The sequence below is a fragment of the Ziziphus jujuba genome, chromosome 11 (assembly GCF_031755915.1).
Source record: "Ziziphus jujuba cultivar Dongzao chromosome 11, ASM3175591v1".
Lineage (NCBI taxonomy): Eukaryota > Viridiplantae > Streptophyta > Magnoliopsida > Rosales > Rhamnaceae > Ziziphus > Ziziphus jujuba.
Genome location: NC_083389.1, coordinates 571,532 through 591,755, shown reverse-complemented (window position 1 = coordinate 591,755; position 20,224 = coordinate 571,532). Strand labels below are relative to the sequence as shown.

The 20,224-nt window shown below is 36.1% G+C and overlaps 1 pseudogene; it reads right to left on the bottom strand.

The window, feature by feature from the left end:
* Positions 1–14,511: 14,511 nt before the first annotated feature.
* LOC132799879 (protein Ycf2-like) overlaps positions 14,512–20,224 on the bottom strand; it is an 84,181-nt pseudogene continuing 78,468 nt past the window's right edge.

The window sequence follows — 20,224 nt, the reverse complement described above, 5'->3', positions numbered from 1 at the left end:
TTGAAAAGTTCTATACATCCGCCCTTTCTCAAGGCATTTCTTTAGACAAAGACCCCCTTTTATCCTCTTTTCGGATGATAAATATTTCTCAGAACATGGAGTGTAAATCAAACCAATGTTTGAATTGAAATTGAGATACTGATACAAGTTCTTCCCTTTTGAATCAGACAGATTCATATCTGAAAGAGGTTGACAATACATTCTTTCAAAATTGACTATTTGTCCCTCTGTTAGAAGTGTTCCAAAAATGTTTGCGATCGAGTAAATTGCTCTACCAACGAAAGGATTGGATCGAATTGGAAAATGGAAAGATTTGTACAAGATATTAAGGAATTGTCCATACATAAAATCATAATTATTGATACAGGCCTTTTCCACATAAAAAGGGAATCCTTTGTTACAATGGAAGCAAAAGTGACATGGAATATTCAAGAATTGAAGTCATTTTCCTTCATAGGAAGAAGATATCAATGAATTTCTATGAAATGGTTTTCACAGGATTCAGATAATTGTCTTAATCATGGGATATCATTGAGAAATACGAATCTGTGTTATCAAAAGATTTCCTGTGATTATTTCTAGTATGGAATGAGTCAATCATCCACTTTGGCTTATTGAACAAAAATGGTGATATTGTTTCTCCATTAATCAAGAATTTTGCTTTTTGGGAAGTATCATGATCATCCAATAAGAAGGGTTTCCATTTTTTCAAATGAACGATTTGAAGACATATTGATTCTAACAACTGATTGCAGAGTTGATCATTCGGACCTTTCAATTCATAGATGTGGATCTTGGACCTATGAATGGGAATATTCTTGAAACTCACAACGAAAAAAGGAAGTGAGCTAGACAAAAAGAGAAGAAACTTGGACAACAAGAAAGGAAGTGACTTAGACAAATCTTTTTGGTCGATAACCTCAGACCAACCAATCGAATATTGATTAGTACGTAATAGAAGGAACATTACTTAAAAATGAAAAAGGCTCTTCTGCTCAGAAATGAATGTTCCAAATGTTCCTGCAAATTCTTGCTCCTATTGGACCATTTTTATCTATATGCATTAGGATCTCGATTCATGGATCTCTCAGTTTGAGAAATAAAAATAAGATGATCAAACCATTTCTTCTCACTTGTTTTCAAATTTGATAAATGTTGGTTGATTGTATATTTGATTATAGTTCTATGATTCAGAGTATCATTCCTATTTGATCCCTTTGAATTTCGAATTCGAAGTTGCGATCGAATTTATTCATTAAAAAAAATCGATTCAATACATTTCTTATGTACCCATAGGTGCTATATTGGATTTGAATCAGATTTCGGATCAATGTATATTGATTGACTGCCTCCATTATGTTGTTGCTCGCAAATACCACTATTTTTGGTTTTACATCTTCCAAATCATTCCTGCATGAGGTCTAGACCCATTTTTTTCTGATCTTTCGATATAAAGATTCATTTTCTTTATAAAAATAGGAGGTAGAACCAATAAAGATTTCTTTTTCAATTCATCCCTAGAGTTGAATACCTCATTCAAGAATTGTTTTTGATCCAATATATACGAATCAATAGAAAAGGCAAATCCCTTATGATACACCAGATCCAGCTCAGTTATTGATAAAGTGAATAGATCTGCCATTTCTTGAACTTCTAATTCAAAATCATGGTGTAACGTGTATCCCCCTGTTCCCGTCATGGAATAGATGAAATAAATAAAAAAATGGATCTTTGTTTAAGAATGAAATCTTATTGGAACTATCCAATTCATCCTTTGGAACCATATCACATCCCAAATCTAATAAAATAGGATGAATTGAGACGGTATTTTGTAAATACATAGTTATCTTGAATATATTAACTATTTCTTTATTTTATAATCAATTGGAAAGGACAAAAGAAACATCTCGTTATTTCTTCAACAATTTCTGATCTCTAGTGAACCTCTCAGTAGGATTCGAACCCATATGAAGTTCTCACCATCTGTCAGAGAAAAAAGAACAAATGGATCTTGTAGGATTTGTTGAAGTGTGGCAATTTTGCCACTTGATGGTGCATGTCACCGGCTAGCATGCACACCTTGGTATCAAATCCTTTCCTTTCATGATTTTATATTTTTTGTATGTTTTTAATTGATGCAAGGTATATTTTGATAATGTTTTGTGTCTAAGTTATGTATACAAAAGTATAGGCAAAATTATGCACAAAAGAGTAGGAATGTTATGCTTGAAATGCCTATGGTACTGGATTCATAACTTCCAGCAACATAGTTTTACTATTTATCTTATATCTCAGGTTGTAAATAGAGTTTTGGGTTGAAATGTTGAGGGATGTCTACAGACATATATAGAAGACTATGGTTCAAATTGCAGGTCAAAATGACATGGGAAAGTCCACTTTCTATTCCAAAACGATTGCTGTATCTGATGGGCCCAGTATGCAGAGTATGGATCAGTTTTGGAGCTGTTTGGCCCATGATCCGGTTCCAGAACTTTCCTAGCTCTTGGAACAATATTTCTTGATGACCAAAGATGCTTCAAACCAAGTTTCATAAGCAGATACAAAGGGGAACTAAGTAGGTGAAGCTAGTTTGGTTGTTTACCCAAACTAGTTAAACAATAGGAACTTAGTTCAAACCATGTGCCACTTTTTACTATATTTGGAATAGACATGTTGCAGCTGGTTTTTACCTCTTTTTTGTATGAAAAGTTAGGTGTTGACCATTTTACTTTTTAAATTTCAAATACTTTACTCATTTTGTAAGCTCACATCCTTGGCATGTGCGAACTAGTTGTAATTTCAAGTTTATATTGTAAAATGAATGAAATGGCTACACATCAAAGCCTTATTTTCAAAAGCCAACGTGGTCCCCTTCTTCTTATCTCTTCTTCAACACCTTAGAACACTTTAGGAACCTTAAAAACCAGAAAACACGATAACCAAAACCTAAAAACACAACCATTCCCAAGAGCATCACCAAAAGCTTGCTTGTTGCTAACACTTCAAGCTAGCTTGCTCTTGGTCATAACCTTCTCACCCCAACAAAGTGGTATCAGAGAAAGGCACATTTTTGTGAGATTTATGAGGTTTTTGGGCTGGTTCATTCCTTGAGAGTGAAGAGATACTTGAAAGCACAAATATATTTTCATATTCCTTCATACTCGAAAGCAACATTCACATGGCTTCTTCAAGTTTTTCAACTCCTTCTCCTCCAATCTTCAATGGGGAGAACTACAACATTTGGAGTATCAAGATGCAAGCCTACTTGAAGGCTTATGGTCTTTGGGAGGTCACCATAAATCCCCAAGAACCCGAGCCTTTGAGACAAGGGGCAATCTTCAACCAAATCAAGCACCATGAGGAGGAATTGGCTAAAGGTTTCAAGGCTCTCACCGCCATTCATTCTTGTATTAGTGATACCATTTTCACAAGGATAATGGCATGTGAGAGTGCCAAAGAAGCTTGGGACAAACTTCAAGATGAGTTACAAGGGAGTGCAAGGACACGGCAAATGCAAATCCTTAACCTAAGGAGGGAGTTTGAGAATATCAAGATAAAAGACAAAGAAACGGTTAAGGAGTTCACCATAAGGCTTCTTAATGTGGTGAATCAAATTAGGGTGCTAGGTGAAAGATTAAGTGACCAAAGGATTGTGGAGAAGGTGTTGGTCTCCTTGCCCGAGAGGTTTGAAGCTAAGATATCTTCATTGGAGGAGTCAAGGAACCTAAATGAAATTTCGTTGACCGAGTTGGTGATTGCCTTGCAAGCTACGGAGCAAAGGAGGAGGATTAGACATGAAGAATCAATGGAGGCTGCATTTGTGTCTAAACAACATCAGAAGACACAAAATCAAAAGAAGAACAATCTTAAGGTCATAAAGGAGAAAGGTGAAACTAGCAAACTCGAGAGAAAGTCCTATGAACCTTGTCACCAGTGCAAGAAGAAAGGTCATCATCCAAGAAGGTGTTGGTGGAGGCCGAATGCATTTTGCCATAAATGCCAACAAAAGGGTCATGTGGAGAGAGTATGCAAGGCTAACAAGAAAGATAAGCAACAAGCAAATGTTGCTAAAGATAATGCAAGTGATAGTGAATCCGAAGAGTTGTTTGTTGCTACTTGTTTTAGTAGCATCAAGAATTATTAAGGATGGATCATTGATAGTGGAGCAACACACCATATGTCTCACAAGCACGAGTGGTTCACAAACTTGGATAGGAGCAGCCACAACAAAGTTAAAATTGGAAATGGAGCCTTGATGGAAGTGAAAGGCAAAGGAGATGTGGTGATACACACCACCAAAGGTATCAAAACTATCCATGATGTTCTTTATGTGAGAACTTACTTAGTGTAGGTCAAATGCTTGAGAGCAAATATGCATTACACTTCTCAAACATGACATGCACTATAGTTGATCCTCATGGAAATGAATTAATGTGTGTTGGAATGAAGAACAAGAATTTTAGGTTGAATATGGATGAAAATGGTGCATTGATTGCATTGAACACCAAAGTTGAGATCACCTCTCAACTTTAGCATAAAAGGCTAGGCCATGCTAGCTTTAAGTCATTGGTAGGCACACATGAACTTGTTAGAGACATGCCATTGGTGGAGAAGTAAGAACATGTGTGTGAAGTGTGTCAAAAAGGAAAGCGTACTCGGCTAGCATTTCATTCTTGTTCTTGGAGATCAAAGGAGAAGCTAGGACTTATACATTTGGATATTTGTAGTCCTATGAGTGTTCCATCCTTAAATGGCAGCAAGTATTTCATAACTTTCATTGATGATTACTCAAGAATGTGTTGGGTGTATTTCCTTGAAAGAAAATCACAAGCTTTGGAGAAGTTTGTAGAATTTATGAAGTTAGTGCAAAATCAATCCGGTTGCACTATAAAGGTGTTAAGGATGGACAATGGTGGGGAATACACAAGTGAGGCTTTCAAACAACTTTGTAAGGATCATGGTATAGTTCATCAATTCACTACACCATACACACCACAACAAAATGGTGTATGTGAAAGGAAGAACCGTACCATCATGGAGATGGCCAGATGTTTGTTATTTGAAAGTGGCTTGCCAAAGAAGTTTTGGGCCAAAGGAGTTAATACATCCATCTATATCCAAAATAGGCTTTACTCCAAGTCTTTGAGGAGTAAAACCCCATTTGAGCTTTGGTTTGGATATAAGCCTTCTCTTAATCATCTAAGGGTATTTGGAAGCATTTGTTACATCCTAGTACCACAAGAAAAGAGAGGAAAGCTTGATGAAAGGTCACAAGTTGGTGTCTTGGTTGGCTATAGTGATGTGACCAAGGGATATAGAGTGTATAACTCGGAAACCAAGAAACTTGTGATACGTAGAGATGTGAAAGTTGATGAGGAAGCTAAATGGGTTCGTAGTAAGGAGGAGTTGGCTAGTATGGATGAAGATAATCGGCTTGAAGCTCATGATAATGATGAGGAACAAGGAAATGATGAAGGTGCTGCCCATGATGATGAATATGATGAGAATGAGCTATAAATCTCTATAGGGGCTGATTTGGAGATTGGTGATGGTGTGAGAGGCACAAGACCTCTTAATGAGATTTATGAAAGGTGTAATGTGGCATTGAGTGATCCAATCAATATCCATGAGGCTATGGCAAGAAATGAGTGGAGACAAGCCATGCAAGATGAAATCGATGTGATAAACAAGAATGACACTTGGAGCTTGGTGACAAAACCGAAGGGAAAGAATGCTATTGGGGTGAAGTGGATCTTTAGGACCAAGTACAATCCGGATGGGTCCATAAATAAGCACAAGGCAAGGCTTGTTGTCAAAGTATATGCATAACAAGCCGGTGTGGATTATGGAGAGACTTTTGCACCGGTTGCAAAGATGGAAACCATAAGACTTCTCCTTGCAATTTCGGCACAAAAGTCTTGGAAAGTATATCACCTTGATGTGAAGTCAGCCTTCTTGAATGGAATATTGAAGGAGGAGGTCTATGTTATGCAACCCGAAGGTTTTGTGAAGAAAGGAAGTGAAGAGAAGGTATACAAGCTACACAAGGGCCTTGTATGGCCTTAAACAAGCTCATAGGGCATGGTATGCCAAGATAGATGGTTTTTTAACAAAGCATGGATTTAGGATGAGTCCTAATGAGCCTACATTGTATATTAGGACTCATGGTTGCATGGTGTTGGTGTCTCTTTATGTTGATTGATGTGATTTCGCCCGAGGCCGCTCAACCGATAACCCGCTGGGGTGCTGACTCGACACGGATGATGACTAGGCCAATCACAAGAGCTCAAATTAAGAGATTTAAGGACAACCTGGTAGTATTTATACAGGGGATAATCAATCTCAACAGAGCTTGTCCATACTTGAAGATACAAAGCCTATTCTAAGCATCCAAGTGGTGGAAGCCGATACGGACCCGGGTGATGGTTTTGGTACATTTTTGGAGTCCGGGAAGTATGAAATGGTTCCAATGATTTATGGGTTCAATACATATGCCTAAGAGGTCATGGAATCAAGCTAAGGTAGCCTCAAATGCAATCAAAAAGGGCTTGTACGGACAGCATCAACAATTTGGCCGAATTTGCTGTATTGCTTGCTGGCTTTACTGTATTTTACTGTATTAGCCTTTTCTTATTTTTCCAAGCATGGGCAACGTGTGGGACTTCATATTCAGCTTATTTGGCATCCTAAAAAGCATCTAGAAGCTGATTTGAAGCTCAAAGAGGTCAAAGATTGATCAAATTCAACTTGATAAAAAAAGCTAGCATTTTTAGTTTCCTAATTTGTTTTTACTTTTTGTTTTAGGAAACTACCATTACTTTTAGGTTTTTATTTATTTATTTTCTGGATAAATAACTTTAGGAAGGTTTTTATTTTATTATTTCCATTGTAAATTAATTAATTCCTAATTCAAAATAAAGGAATTAATTAATCAAATCTAGTTTAGGAAACTTAGTTTAGGACATAATAGAATTCGGTCAGGTTTCCTAATTCCTATAGGAGTCCGGTTTTGAATTAATTTTTTAGGGTTTTTTTCTTTGTAAACTTAGCCTATTTAAAGGCTTATTTTTCAATATGCAGACAACTTTGATTTGATAAAGAAAATACTTGTGAGATTAATTATCTCTTTGTTCTTTGAGAACACTTAAAACACCATTAGAGAATTGGTTGTTTTAGCTTGACTTATCAATAGGTTTTCCATCCCCTATTGTGGCGTCTACATTATACCAAGGTTTCTAACCACAGGTTGGTTAGGGGTTGAGGTCCATTCCATTAGAACTTGAACTTAATTAAAGATCCGGGCTAATATAATACGGGTTTAGGAGCAGGTCGTCCTAGGTTCGTATCATTTGGTATCAGAGCTAAATTTTGTTCAGGTTTGATCTATCTTTACTTGCTTTATTTGTTTTTGTGTTACTCTGCAATTTTAGCATTAGGTTAAGGTTGCATCCATCCTATACACGTTCAGCATCTGAAAAAAAAAAAAAAATTTCATTCCTAGTTGAATTAGGTTTCCTAGTTTTATCGTATTTTTGTTTCCTAGTTTGTTGGTTGTCTTTTATCATTGTTCTTGTTAATTTGGTTTTTGTTGATTTTTTTTTTGCTGTTTTAGTCTTAAATATTTGCATTCATATATTCAAAAAGAAAAAAGAAAGCAAGGAAAAAAAAAAAAAAGAAGTTTGCGGCAACACTTAAAAAAAAAAAAAAAAACTGCACATTTTGTTTATTTGGAGGTCACGGGTTTGGTGTTTGTTTTGGAGTTGGAATTGCAATTTTGGTAATTATTCTTGCTACTGTAGTCGTTTATGTTCTGTGAGTGAAAAAAAAAAAAAAGAAGAGGTAAAGCCGAATATAAAAAAAAAAAAAGAGAAAAATATTTCGGTTTGTTGGAGTTTGATTTGTTTGCTGGAAATTTGTTGGAGCTGCTGATTTTTTTGTTTATTTATTCAATATTTGAGTTTCTGGGGAATTATTTTTGCTGCTGGATATTTGGATTTTGGGTGCTTAAATTATTTGGATTAAAATTAGTTAAAGGAATTGATACAAAACTTGAATTACAAAGAACAACAACCAACAACTTCTCTATATTTTTGTTCTCTTTGATTCTTGTTCATATTTGAATTTCTTTTTCTATAATTTTATTCTTGAACTCATAATCTATTACCATCTGGTCCAGTTCTTCAAAATTCCAAAATTTTCTCATTAATTTGCTTTATTTTGTCTAGAAAAACTGAAAATAGGTATTTTCATTCCGTTCGGTATTTGTTTATTTTTGCTTACTGTTTTGTTGATAAGTTTAATTAAAATATACTAGTGATCTAATTACTGTTTTGTGGGTGTTTTAATTAGAACTTTGAGATAATTCATTGAGTGGAAAAAGGCAAGAGTGTGTGAGCTTAAAAGAGGGTAAAAGCCGAAACTAGTGGGCAAACACGAGTGTCGAGACCTTGTTTGAGTGAAACACGTGAGGGAGTGAATATTGTGAGGGTTTATTTTATTTTTTGCAGTATTTTACTAACATGGCATATTCTACAATAAGAAGAGGAGATCTACCCTTGAGGATCAATGAGGAAGAGTCCGTAGCATTCCATGGCAATGCCCGAGCTACCGGGAGTGGAGACCAAGTGGACATGAGAGCTGTTTTGGAGTCAATACAGCGGGTTAGTGCTCAAGTTGAGCATGTGAATCAAAGGATGGGAAGGCTAGAAGTTTCCCAAAGAATTCCGAACACAAGAAATAGGCAAGAATTCCATGGAGGACGAGGCCAAGGACGAGGAGGTCACGAGAGACCGAGAGAGGAATTTAATGAGGAGCCATTCGGTGGAGACTTTGAGGAAGGTATGAACAAAAATTTTGCTGTCCAAGATAGAGCTGGCCATGGAAGATATAGGAGGGAAGAAACAGATGACAATCTTAGCAATATCAAGATCAACATCCCACCATTCATGGGAAAAAGTGACCCCGAAGCATATTTGGAGTGGGAAGAAAAACTGGAGATGATATTTGACTGCCATAATTATTCGAAGGCTAAGAAGGTGAAATTGGCAGCAATGGAGTTTGGCCATTATGCACTCCAATGGTGGACCAATGAGCAAAACACCCGAAGGAGAGTTGGTGATGACTTGATTACTACATGGCGACAAATGAAAGGAGCCATGCGGAAGCGATTCGTACCATCACACTATCATAGGTTGCTGCATCAAAGACTTCAATCTTTATCTCAAGGACATGGATCCGTGGAGGATTATTACAAGGAGATGGAGATGCTTATGATGAGATTGAACTTGAATGAAGATAGGGAAGCAACCATGGCAAGGTTTCTTGGTGGTTTGAATCGTGAAATAGCTAATCAACTAGAATTGCAACAATATGTGGAATTGGAGGAGATGTTGCATGTGGCTATTAAATTAGAGCATCAATTCAAGAGGAGGGGTGTAAGATCATGGTTTGGAGGTGTTTCCAACAGTGGAAGGTCCAATTCAAGTGGCTGGAGGAACAATCCCATCTATGAAAGCAAGCTAAAGCCGAAAGTCAAAGAAGAAAGTTCAAACTGGCCAAGGAAGGAGACTAGAACCAAATCTGTCCAAGAACCAAAGAATGAGGTAAAATTAGATCCTAAACCTTCTAGAACTCATGATGTTGTGTGTTTTAAGTGCCAGGGAGGAGGACACATTGCTAGCCAATGCCCGAATAGAAGAATCATGGTGTTAAAGGGCAACGACGAGCTAGAATCGGAAAGTGAAGAAAGTGACGATGAAGCCAAGCAAGAGGAGGAGGACTTGGAGGATGAACCCAAAACCTTGCAAGCATCCAATGCTGAATTAAACTTGCTTTCTAGGAGACTACTTGCTGCATATAAAGATGAGGATGAAATTCAAAAAGAGAACATCTTCCACACCCGATGTGAAATTCAAGGTAAGATTTATAGTATGATTATTGATAGTGGAAGTTGTACAAATGTAATTAGTAACATTGTAGTTGATAAATTAGGCTTAATAACTATTAAACATCCAGAACCTTATAGATTACAATGGCTTAATGCTGGTGGTGAAATAAAAGTGAATAAACAAGCCAAAGTAAAATTTAATATAGGTAGATATGAGGATGTAGTTTTATGTGATATTGTACCCATGATTGCTGGACATATACTATTAGGTAGACCATGGCAATTTGATAAAGATGCTACTCATTTTGGTCGAGAAAATAGTATTGTTTTCAGGTTTAAAGGGAAGAAGGTCAAGCTGGAACCATTATCTCCTAAAGAGGTTTACAAAGACCAATTACAAATGCAACAAAGGAGAGAAGCCGAAAAGCTTAAGGAAAAAGCAAGTATGGCACCAACGGCTTCACCATCCTTTGAAGAAGGTAAGAATGAGGTTACTGATCAAGGTAAGGTTTCTAAGACTCATATTGAGTGGAAAGATCAAGGAAAAGGCGAAAGAGAGGGGAAAGAAAGTGGCAAACCCGAGAGCTTGGAGAAGGAAGAGAAATCTGAAGGTTTGCGCCAATCCAAGGGGAAAAAAGAAAAAGAATGAAAAGAAAGGTTAAGTAGCAACTTTTATTTGAGTTTAGGGGATATTAATAAGGTTATTGAGTGTAAGAAACCTTTATTGGTCATCATTTATAAAGAAAATTATTTTAATGATCAAACTAACTTTGAAGAACTTGAATTGCCAAGTTCAATGATTTCTCTTTTGAAGGAATTTGGAGATGTCTTCCCAAATGAAATTCCAAGTGGACTACCATCCAATCAAGAGGGAAAAGGTAAGCTTGCTATCCAAGGTAAGTCTTCTAATACTTAGGTTGTGTGGAAATATTTTAATAAAACCAAGAGTGAAAAATTTGGTGCAAAAGCCGAGAGTGAGGAATGTGAGATGGCATTGAGTGATAAAGGAAAAGGAAGACAAGAAAGGAAGAATATAAATTTTTATCATAGCTTTGGTGATGTTAATAAAGTAATTATGAATAAGAAATCATTGCTGACCATGAATTTAAAGGATACTTATTTAAAGATGTATTTATTGCATATAACTTTATCTGCATTGTTGAGAGCTTTACTTAGTGGCAATTTGAAAATTTGGGAAATATTGTTTGCTAACTTTAAAAAGTGTAATTTTTACCATAATGAGAATGTATTTCTAGATTTTGTTGTAATAGTATTTGACCCAGGAGAATTGGTTTGGTTACACTTATGAAAGGAAAGGTTTCCTAAACAAAGAAAGTCAAAGCTCATGCCGCCTATGGATGGACTTTTTCAAGTTTTGGAGCTGAATAACAAGAATGCCTACAAGCTTGATTTACCAGGTGAGTATAACATGAGTGCTGCATTTAATGTTGCTGATTTAACTCCTTTTTCTGCAGGTGACGATTTTGATTTGAAGACAAATCCTTTTCAAGAGGAGGGGAATGATGTGATTCCGCCCGAGGCCGCTCAACCGATAACCCGCTGGGGTGCTGACTCGACACGGATGATGACTAGGCCAATCACAAGAGCTCAAATTAAGAGATTTAAGGACAACCTGGGAGTATTTATACACGGGATAATCAATCTCAACAGAGCTTGTCCATACTTGAAGATACAAAGCCTATTCTAAGCATCCAAGTGGTGGAAGCCGATACGGACCCGGGTGATGGTTTTGGCACATTTTCGGAGTCCGAGAAGTATGAAATGGTTCCAATGATTTATGGGTTCAATACATATGCCTAAGAGGTCATGGAATCAAGTTAAAGCAGCCTCAAATGCAATCAAAAAGGGCTTGTACGGACAGCATCAACAATTTGGCCGAATTTGCTGTATTGCTTGTTGGCTTTACTGTATTTTAGTGTATTAGCCTTTTCTTATTTTTCCAAGCATGGGCAACGTGTGGGACTTCATATTCAGCTTATTTGGCATCCTAAAAAGCATCTAGAAGCTGATTTGAAGCTCAAAGAGGTCAAAGATTGATCAAATTCAACTTGATAAAAAAAGCTAGCATTTTTAGTTTCCTAATTTGTTTTTACTTTTTGTTTTAGGAAACTACCATTACTTTTAGGTTTTTATTTATTTATTTTCTGGATAAATAACTTTAGGAAGGTTTTTATTTTATTATTTCCATTGTAAATTAATTAATTCCTAATTCGAAATAAAGGAATTAATTAATCAAATCTAGTTTAGGAAACTTAGTTTAGGACATAATAGAATTCGGTCAAGTTTCCTAATTCCTATAGGAGTCCGGTTTTGAATTAATTTTTTAGGGTTTTTTTCTTTGTAAACTTAGCCTATTTAAAGGCTTATTTTTCAATATGAAGATAACTTTGATTTGATAAAGAAAATACTTGTGAGATTAATTATCTCTTTGTTCTTTGAGAACACCTAAAACACCATTAGAGAATTGGTTGTTTTAGCTTGACTTATCAATAGGTTTTCCATCCCCTATTGTGGCGTCTACATTATACCAAGTTTTCTAACCATAGGTTGGTTAGGGGTTGAGGTCCATTCCATTAGAACTTGAACTTAATTAAAGATCTGGGCTAATATAATACGGGTTTAGGAGCAGGTCGTCCTAGGTTCGTATCATTGATGACCTCCTAATGACCGGTGGTAATGAGAAAGAAGTGAGCAACTTCAAAAGTGAGCTAGAATTGAACTTTGAGATGTCTAGCCTTAGAGAGATGAAATACTTTCTTGGAATTGAAGTTGTCCAATCATCCAAGGGCATCTTCATATCTCAAGAAAGCTATGTGAAGGAGTTGCTCAAGAAGTTTGACATGGAGGATTGTAATAGCGTTGCCACACCTATGAATGAAGGCATCAAGTTGGTGAAGGATGATGATTCTCCAAAGGTAAATCCTTCCATCTATAGAAGTTTAATTGGTAGCCTTTTATATGTATGCTCTAGTAGACAGGATATCATGTTTAGTGTGGCTGTTTTGTCAAGATTTATGCATAGTCCATCACAAAATCATCTTAGTTGTGCAAAAAGAATCCTAAGGTATTTGAAAGGTACTAGTGATTTTGGAATATGGTACAAGAATGGCATGAATGAAGCTTTGCTTGGTTATAGTGATAGTGATTGGGCTGGTTCTTTGGATGATAGCAAGAGCACATCGGGCTACTTTTACACTCTTGGAAATGGTCCTTTCTCATGGAATTCCAAGAAGCAACAAACTGTTGCACAAAGCACCGCGGAAGCGGAGTATATTGCATGCTCCAGTTGTGCTAATCAAGGTGTTTGGCTTAGGAAATTATTGGAGGACTTGAGCTTGAAGTAAGAGGAAGCCATGGTAATATTGTGTGACAATACTTCAGCAATAGCAATTGCACAAAATCCAATCCAACATGGGAGGACCAAGCACATACCGGTCAAGTGTCATTCCTTAAGGGAATTTGAAGCAAGTGGTGAAGTGAAGTTGGAGTATGTGACTTCCGAGGAGAACTTAGTGGATATCTTCACCAAGCCATTGGGAAAGAATAGATTTGAGATATTGAGAGGACTTCTCAATGTCTCATACAAAATTGCCAAGGAGGAGTGTTGAAGTGTGGCAATTTTCCCACTTGATGGTGCATGTCACCGGCTAGCATGCACACCTTGGTATCAAATCCTTTCCTTTTATGAGTTTATATTTTTTGTATTTTTGTAATTGATGCAAGGTATATTTTGATAATGTTTTGTGCCTAAGTTATGTATGCAAAAGTATAGGCAAAATTATGCACAAAAGAGTAGGAATGTTATGCTTGAAATGCCTATGGTGCTGGATTCATAATTTCCAGCAACATAGTTCCACTATTTATCTTATATCTTATGTTTCAAATGGATTTTTGTGCTGAAATGTTGAGGTATGTCTACAGACATATATAGAAGACTATGGCTCAAATTTCAGGTCAAAATGACATGGGAAAGTCCACTTTCTATTCCAAACAGATTACTGTATCTGATGGGCCCAGTATGCAGAGTATGGGTCAGTTTTGGAGCTGTTTGGCCCATGATCCAGTTCTAGAACTTTCCTAGCTCTTGGAACAATATTTCTTGATGACCAGAGATCATTCAAACCAAGTTTCATAAGCAGATACAAAGGGGAACTAAGTAGGTGAAGCTAGTTTGGTTGTTTACCCAAACTAGTTAAACAATAGGAACTTAGTTCAAACCATGTGCCACTTTTTACTATATTTGGAATAGACATGTTGCAGCTGGTTTTTACCTATTTTTGTGTATGAAAAGTTAGGTGTTGACCATTTTACTTTTTAAATTTCAAATACTTTACTCATTTTGTAAGCTCACATGCTTGGCATGTGTGAACTAGTTGTAATTTCAAGCTTATATTGTAAAATGAATGAAATGGCTACACATCAAAGCCTTATTTTCAAAAGCCAACGTGGTCCCCTTCTTCTTATCTCTTCTTCAACACCTTAGAACACTTTAGGAACCCTAAAAACCAGAAAATACCATAACCAAAACCTAAAAACACAACCATTCCCAAGAGCATCACCAAAAGCTTGCTTGTTGCTAACACTTCAAGCTAGCTTGCTCTTGGTCATAACCTTCTCACCCCAACAGGATTCCCATGAAATCCTTTGATTTCTTCTAGAAGCAGATGATTAGTCATCCGCTTCTCACATTCCATGAATAGCTAGGACATTGAGGAATATCCAAAAAGGCATTTAGGGAATCGGTCTGATTTTATCTCTATTTGTTTCATTTGAAGAGAGGACGAATCCTAAAGAATCGATCTATCTTTTAGTTGTTGAATCTATCTTTGATTATCAATGTGTGATATTCTGAATCCTCATTACTAATGGAATTGAAATGATCTCTTGATCGATCAAAAGATCCTTTCAATTGGCTAGAATCCGTTACTTGAACAGAACTGGATCTTGTGAAATCATTTTGAATATTTGACGATACATTCCGTACCTTGCTAAAAAACAGATCCTTGTTTACCAACCACACATTGTCTAACCAAGTCCAATTCACTCTCGATATTTTCCTTAAAAAATCTGATTCGTGCGGATTCTTCCCCCAATTAAAGAAAAGATCTTGGTAGAATTGCCACATATGAAATTGAGCATAATTTTGCAAAGAAATAGCCCACTTGTTTCTCAAGAAGAGATGGGAACATGCTCAATATCATTTAATTGAATAGTTCACCCAGCTCCTTGTTGTTTGAAGAAACCATTAGCTTCAATTGGTATTTTTTCACGAAAAGCAAACATGAGATAAAAAATCTAGTCTTTCACTAAGATTTCGAATAGCCGTCCCAAATTTAAGTTGATTATGTTTTGCGTCTTCCTCGGAGAAAGACGATCAAACAATTCCCAATCACGGTCCTTACGGATCAGATCATCCATAGAATATACAAAAAGAAACTCCAGATATTTGATATCTTTCTCTTTGAATGAGATCTTAATTCGACTAAAGAAGGCCTATCAAATAGAGATTTTTTCTTTCGACCATCTTTTGATTGTTAATACGATATATAAGGACCACTACGACAAATAGTACTACATCATTGATCGTGAAATATCGATTACTTATTGAACCCTGTAAATGTGAATTGCATGAAAGTAGGATACTCTAAATTCGAGAGTCTAAGAGTTTTACAAAATGTTCTTGATGGAAAAAGATGTGAACGAAAGATCCTACTGAATTGAATTGGGCCCATGAATCTAAGAAATAGTGAGAATTCTTGTTGTCTCTCAATATCTCTCTTAATTCAAAAATCCAAGATTTCAATTGATGTCCTTTCATTGAGTCCTCCTAAATTGCATTGACTTATCCTAAAGATTTCATTTGAATTGGAATTTGGTTATTCACCATGTACGAGGATCCCTGGTAAGCATCCATGCTGAATGGTTAAAGCACCCAAAGGTTCAATTCCCACTACATGCATGCTAATGGGACCCTCCAATAAAATAAGTCTATTGGAATTGGCTCTATATCAGTGGAATCTCATCATCCATACATAACAAATTATTGTGGTCTATTCATATCATAACATATGAACAGTAAAAACTGGCATTTTCTTTTCTCCACACTTTGAGTCCGGTTTTGAATTATTATTTTTTAGGGATTTTGCTTTGTAATCTTACCCTATTTAAAGGCTTATTTTCAATGAGAAATCAAGCTTGAATTTTATACAGAAAATTAATTGTGAGAGTGAATTCTCTTTGTTCTCTTTGAACACCTAAAACACCATTAGTAAATGAGTGTTTTAGTTTGACTTATCAATAGAACATCCATCACCTATTGTGGCGTCTTCATTATATACCAAGGTTTCTAATCATAGGTTGGTTAGGGGTTAAGGTGACCATTAGAACTTGAACATAATTAGATCCAGGCTAATATAATACGTGTTTAAGAGCAGGTCGTCCTAGGTTCGTATCACTTCCGAAGGCCTTTCTGCATCATTATTTTTTCTATGTTTTAATTTATATGTCTATTACAACATATCCAAAAATCATAACCTTATTCTAAAAGTTCAGAGAATACCAGCCCCAAAAATGGATCTATGTGGCTAGAAACACTGTTTCCAGCACATAGCCATTTTACAAAATAAAATCAATACCCAAAAAAAAGACAATTCCTAAGCTAAATACAATAAAACTTAGGCAGTTAAAAGACATTAAAAAGAACATAAAATATAGACATAAATATTGTATTAGGTCATTCAATAAAATATTTCTTTTAAAGAAAGAAAGAGAGTGTAAACCTTGGTGGATTTGGATTTGCACAAGTTGGCAAGATTACCACATTTTCAACATTATTTTGGCACAAATATTTTTGGTTCTTAAGAAAAAACAGTTTGAGAAGGTTCAATTGTCCGAAATGAATTTCTAGATCTGAAGATTTATCCACACCAAGCTCTAAAAGGAATCCATCTTTTGTCGCTAATTATGTTATGTAATTAAAGATGATCAAAAAAGTTTTGAAAACCTTCTTTTTTTTATATTTTTTCTACCCGAGTTTGGGAATTGAATTACTTGGACCACACCCCTAGTATGTATACTGTGAAGAAGACTATTTAAGGTTACTCCCCTCTTCCTTATTTCTTTGTTTTTTATTTCTTTGTTTTTTGAATCTAAATTGAAGCAGTATGATTATGTCAATATTGTCAGATTTCAATGTCATAGAATGAATTTATAGTTTTCTATTCAATTAGATACCAAAAATTAAAAGATAAATAAGCATGGAATGGAAAGCAAAGTACAAAAGAAATGAGAGAAACATAAGTAGTGATAGTGGACAAACAAAAAATATAGGAAACTTTATTGAGCAAATAGAACTTCTTCAATGAACTTAGAAAGCCTATTAAACAAAAATAGATGTAATTGTGGTTGTGTCATCCAAAAAGAGGAAATAGAGTGATTCCTTCGTGACTTTTGAAAGTATCACCGGATACTATTGAGGAACAGATGTTTTGAATCAAGTAATGAAGTGAGTTTTCCAAAAACATCATAAAAAAAATGAAACGGAGTTTTTTGAAACATCAGAAAAAGTGATCCATTTTTTTTTTACCATTTAGACGAATAAACTATTATAATTATTCATAACTCAACGAGCCTACCCCCTCTTTCTTTGTTTGATTCGAGGGGGCACCGTTGAGTTCTTACGCTTTCATGTCATGTCTATAACTCGGTTCATTCGATTACTAAAGGGATGAACCTAATCCAAAATATGAACCATAAAAGAAAATGCCGATTAAACTGATCACAAGAATACTAGTTACAGTACCTATTAAGCAAAGAGGAATCCTTCCAGTAGTATCGGCCATTTTTTCTACTTTTCTTCACATTTCATCAGGGGGTCATGCTAGAGACATAAACAGCCATAGATAATTATAACATTATATCCTTCCGGAAAAGATAACAAAATTCCTACTATATTTTTACTATTCTCTTTTCTTCTTTTAATTGAAGAAATTGTTGGGGTGAGAAGGTTATGACCAAGAGCAAGCTAGCTTGAAGTGTTAGCAACAAGCAAGCTTTTGGTGATGCTCTTGGGAATGGTTGTGTGTGAGTTGTGTTTTTAGGTTTTGGTTATGGTGTTTTCTGGTTTTTAGGGTTCCTAAAGTGTTCTAAGGTGTTGAAGAAGAGATAAGAAGAAGAGAAACACGTTGGCTTTTGAAAATAAGGCTTAGATATGTAGCCATTTCATTCATTTTACAATATAAGCTTGAAATTACAACTAGTTCACACATGCCAAGCATGTGAGCTTACAAAATGAGTAAAGTATTTGAAATTTAAAAAGTAAAATGGTCAACACCTAACTTTTCATACACAAAAGAGTCAAAAACCAGCTGCAACATGTCTATTCCAAATATAGTAAAAAGTGGCACACGGTTTGAACTAAGTTCCTATTGTTTAACTAGTTTGGGTAAACAACCAAACTAGCTTCACCTACTTAGTTCCCCTTTGTATCTGCTTATGAAACTTGGTTTGAAGCATCCTTGGTCATCAATAAATATTGTTCCAAGAGCTAGGAAAGTTCTGGAACCGGATCATGGGCCAAACAGCTCCAAAACGGGCCCATACTCTGCATACTGGGCCCATCAAATACAGCAATCTGTTTGGAATAGAAATGGACTTTCCCATGTTCTTTTGACCTAACATTTAAACCATAGTCTTCTATATATGTCTGTAGACATCCCTCAAAAGTTCAGCCCAAAAAGCCATTTGCAACCTGAGATATAAGATAAATAGTGGAACTATGTTGCTGGAAATTATGAATCCAGCACCATAGGCACTTCAAGCATAACATTCCTACTCTTTTGTGCATAATTTTGCCTATAATTTTGCATACATAACTTAGGCACAAAACATTATCAAAATATACCTTGAATCAATTTAAAACATACAAAAAATATAAACTCATAAAAGGAAAGGATTTGATCCCAAGGTGTGCATGCTAGCCGGTGACATGCACCATCAAATGGCAAAATTGCCACACTTCAACACTCCTCCTTGGCAATTTTGTATGAGACATTGAGAAGTCCTCTCAACATCTCAAATCTCTTCTTTCCCAATGGCTTGGTGAAGATATCCGCCAAGTTCTCCTCGGAAGTCACATACTCCAACTTCACTTCACCATTTGCTTTAAATTCCCTTAAGGAATGATACTTGACCGGTATATGTTTGGTCCTCCCATGTTGGACTGGATTTTGAGCAATTGCTATTGCTGAAGTATTGTCACACAATATTACCGTGGCTTCCTCTTGCTTCAAGCTCAAGTCCTCCAATAATTTCCTAAGCCAAACACCTTGATTAGCACAACTTGAGCAAGCAATATACTCGGCTTCCGCGGTGCTTTGTGCAACGGTTTGTTGCTTCTTGGAATTCCATGAGAAAGGACCATTTCCAATAGTGTAAATGTAGCCCGATGTGCTCTTGCTATCATCCAAAGAACCAGCCCAATCACTATCACTATAACCAAGCAAAGCTTCATTCATGCCATCCTTGTACCATATACCAAAATCACTAGTACCTTTCAAATACCTTAGGATTCTTTTTGCACAACTAAGATGATTTTGTAATGGACTATGCATAAATCTTGACAAAACAGCCACACTAAACATGATATCCGGTCTAGTAGAGCATACATATAAAAGGCTACCAATTAAACTTCTATAGATGGAAGGATTTACCTTTGGAGAATCATCATCCTTCACCAACTTGGTGCCTTCATTCATAGGTGTGGCAACGCTATTACAATCCTCCATGTCAAACATCTTGAGCAACTCCTTCACATAGCTTTCTTGAGATATGAAGATGCCCTTGGATGATTGGACAACTTCAATTCCAAGAAAGTATTTCATCTCTCCAAGGCTAGACATCTCAAAGTTCAATTCTAGCTCACCTTTGAAGTTGCTCACTTCTTTCTCATTACCACCGGTCACTAGGAGGTCATCAACATAAAGAGACACCAACACCATGCAACCATGAGTCCTAATATATAATGTAGGCTCATTAGGACTCCTCCTAAATCCATTCTTTGTCAAAAAACCATCTATCTTGGCATAGCATGCCCTAGGAGCTTGTTTAAGGCCATACAAGGCCTTGTATAGCTTGTATACCTTCTCTTCACTTCCTTTCTTCACAAAACCTTTGGGTTGCATAACATAGACCTCTTCCTTCAATATTCCATTCAAGAAGGCTGACTTCAATATTCCAAGACTTTTGTGCCAAAATTGCAAGGAGAAGTCTTATGGTTTCCATCCTTGCAACCAGTGCAAAAGTCTCTCCATAATCCAC